The 3,430-nt window shown below is 36.6% G+C and overlaps 1 long non-coding RNA gene across 1 annotated transcript; it reads left to right on the forward strand.

Annotated features, from left to right (window-relative positions):
• The first annotated feature begins 690 nt into the window (after nt 1-690).
• On the forward strand, nt 691-1,430 carry LOC107773798 (uncharacterized). The gene is made up of 2 exons (XR_012701730.1): nt 691-896; nt 973-1,430. It is a non-coding gene; the product is annotated as an uncharacterized LOC107773798 (long non-coding RNA).
• Nucleotides 1,431-3,430: the final 2,000 nt, after the last annotated feature.

The following is a 3,430-nucleotide window of genomic DNA, read 5'->3' on the forward strand; positions in this document are numbered from 1 at the left end:
ATTCGTCGATACTTCTATTACAGTATTTTACCTGTATGACTTTTCTATTTCACTTTTAACAAAGGTTAAAATGCTGCTAGGATATTTCTTGTTATATTTGATCACACGATTCAACTCGAAATCAGAAGATCTTTAGTTCTGATTGTGTCTGATGTTGCTGGCTTGGCATTTGAGGCCCACCTTTTGGCTGATTGGCTCTAACTATTTTTATTTTTATCATCTTGACAGAGTTTCATAGTCATGAAACAAGAAGAACGCTAGAAACAAAAGAAAAAATAAAAACTCGACAAGCATTAGTGCTGGAACACTTGCCTCCTTGGCATACCAAAAGAAGTTAGCGCTGACCAGGAAAACAAATGTTCTAGCTAGTTGTACATGATCGAGTGAAGATCATGAGCTTCTGCCAAATTTAGCTAAAGACCATCAGATACTAACACCACAAAATTCAGGTGTAGTAGCCCATATACAAATAGAAACAACTATCCCTGCAGCAGAAACATCAGAGGAACAAATTCAATTGATTTTTACAACTGTTGATGGACAAGAACAACGTGAACAGCAAGGTAAGAATTTTACTACAAATACTGGCATTCTTTTTCAATTATAAAGTTGAAAAACATGTAATTTTATGGTTATCTATGGTTTGTATTATTGTAGATTCTTCTCCTCAAAAAAGGAAAAGAGGTAAAACAAAGATACTAAGCGTACATGGAAGGCGTGAGCGAAAATTGATCGTAGTAATTGAGAACAATCAACCTGTTGGTCCTACTAAAGATGTTGTGACAGAATTGAACAGTTTCCTCGGCACATTGGCAAGGAATGCGACTCTTTGCCCTCTTGATATACTTGATTGGAGGAAAATGGACACAAAAGATGATCTATGGGCATATACCAAGGTTTGAAGTTTCCAATTCAATTTTTGGTTGGATATATTTTAAAAAAATTGCACTAACCCATTAAAATAATTTGTAGGAGAAATATGATATTCCTGACACTGTAAAAAAATGGACTTTGGATACAATTCAAGCTGCTTGGAGAAGACACAAGAGTACTTTGAAAAAAAATCACTTTGAGGCCTGTGAGAATGATGAAATTCGACTGCAAAAAAGGCCTGAATATATTCCAACATCTCAATTTAAGGATCTCCTCAAATATTGGGGATCTGAAAAAGTCCAGGTAAGTCTATTACTTGCAGCAACTAAAGCTTATTACTTACAAATAATGGCATGCATGCACTTATATATAAAAAATAGGATAATGAACTGGACTGTCCGACCTATGGTACAACTTAACTGAACACCTCTTTGTCTGGTCTTGTTGACTCATTTCTTTGCAGAAAATGTCCGAGATCAATATTGAGAATCGAAAAAAATTGAAGAATCCACACACGGTTGGCAAAACAAGCTTTGTTGTAATCCGTAATAATTTGGTGTGGCTCTTATTTATCAGTAAATATAATCATGCTGCCATTTTTAAGAATATTTTTTATACTCACTCTTAATGTATCCAGGAAAAAGAGAAGAATACTTCCGACCCTTTATCACTTCGAGAATTCTTTGTGGCTACAAGAACAAGAAACCTGGAAGGTCATACGAGGACTCTGATGAAGATACAACTAGTAAAATTGTGCGAATTTTCGTCTAATTGCTTTTCTGTTGAGATAAATTATTTGTTGTTATTGACTTTTTATTTACTAGAATTCTCTTTTAAAAAAAATTGCATTATAGGCTGAAATGGAAAAGATTGAAACACAACAAAGTGAAGATGGTAGCAATTATGTTAATGCATTTGCAGCCATTATGGGATGAACATCTGGGACGTCTTAGATTGTATAGACGAGGGGTTACAAGAACTTCTTTGAAAGGAAAAATGGGACATTTTGAATCCTCTTCAAATGCTACAAATGATCTGGTGCAACAAATGGAAGAGAGGATGATAAGAATGTTTGAGAAACAAAAGGAACAGTACGAGGAACAAAAGAGAATGATGCGACAAGAAATTCTAGGAGATATCTTTAAACAATTTCAGCATGCAGGAATGCCAATTGATCCTAATATTTTAGCAACCATGTGTGCTCGTTCACCAGGAGAAGCTTCTTTTGCACAACAAGTAGCTATTCAACCAATAAATAGGCCATCTTTTGATAGTAGCAATCAAGGTTAGAACTCTTTTTTTTCTAACAACCTATCTTTTATTTGTGACGAGCTCGCAACTGTTGTATGTTGTATGCTTTATGTTTCACTGTTACTTATAATTTTTAAATACCACAACAGACTACTCACTGTGCGAAACAAGAACCTAGTTGAGTTCATACTAGTATTGCGTGAAACACCATCAGTGCCTGGAATAGTGCACTTTCAGATTCTTTTTTGAGAATGAAAGTGATTGGTAAAGTTCAATTTAAGATGCTAAAATGTATCTATGCAGAACTAGTAAACTTTTATTACAATATAGACTGGTACACAACATGCTTTTGTAACTAGTATATTTGTCACGATCCCAAACTGACTCGGTCGTGATGGCGCCTATCGTGAAACTAGGTCAGCCGACATATTTCCAATTTAATTCACATTTCATTTAAAAACTTAAGTAAAGCCATTTCTCAACTAAAATTCGATAAAGATATAAAGTTAAAAATCAACAAAGCGGAAAAAAGTTATAAGCCCGACCTCGGGTGTCACTAAGTCATGAGCGATACTACAATAGTTCTGAAACAAGACAAGACCAAAACAGTCTGGAAATAACAACATGTACTAATAGGAAGATAGAGAAGGAGGAAAGCAGAACTGCAGTCACCAGGCAGTTACCTCGCTATCTTCGTGAAGTCCGAGACTGGAATAGTCAACAGCCGCTACCATGCCCTGAGATACCTGGATCTGCATACAAGGTGCAGGGGGTAACGTGAGTACACCAACTCAGTATGCAACAAGTCCAGACTATGGACTGTCAGATAGTGACGAACCAAACCTCAATAGGTAATACAATTTAACTGTACAGAAAAGTAGATATGCTTACAGTTCAAGCAAATACTCAGCAGTAAATAAATACAGTCTGAATAGTACGGAGTACAAAGCTCGGGAATCTCGAAGTACCAATGCACAAATAGTATGATCAATATTCCTTATACCTCCATTCACACGCTCAACCACTCGGTACTGTATATGGTCATCCGACCCAGGGAAGATCCATTCCGAAATATATACTCATCACTGACCACAGTCATCCAGTACCGAGGAAGACCATTCCATCCCTACGGAGAAAATTCATCTCCAGGTATAAATACTTAGGACAAGATCCATGTCCAGGGAAGATCCATCCCTCAATATCATCAACTGCGCTTATTGGGGGTGTAAAAATTCCGGAAGGGCTCCTCTTAGCCCAAGCGCTATAACAAGCCAAGGAAAGCATAATCAATATCTCGTTGTGGCGT

The sequence above is a fragment of the Nicotiana tabacum genome, chromosome 18 (assembly GCF_000715075.1).
Source record: "Nicotiana tabacum cultivar K326 chromosome 18, ASM71507v2, whole genome shotgun sequence".
In the NCBI taxonomy this organism is placed as follows: Eukaryota; Viridiplantae; Streptophyta; class Magnoliopsida; order Solanales; family Solanaceae; genus Nicotiana; species Nicotiana tabacum.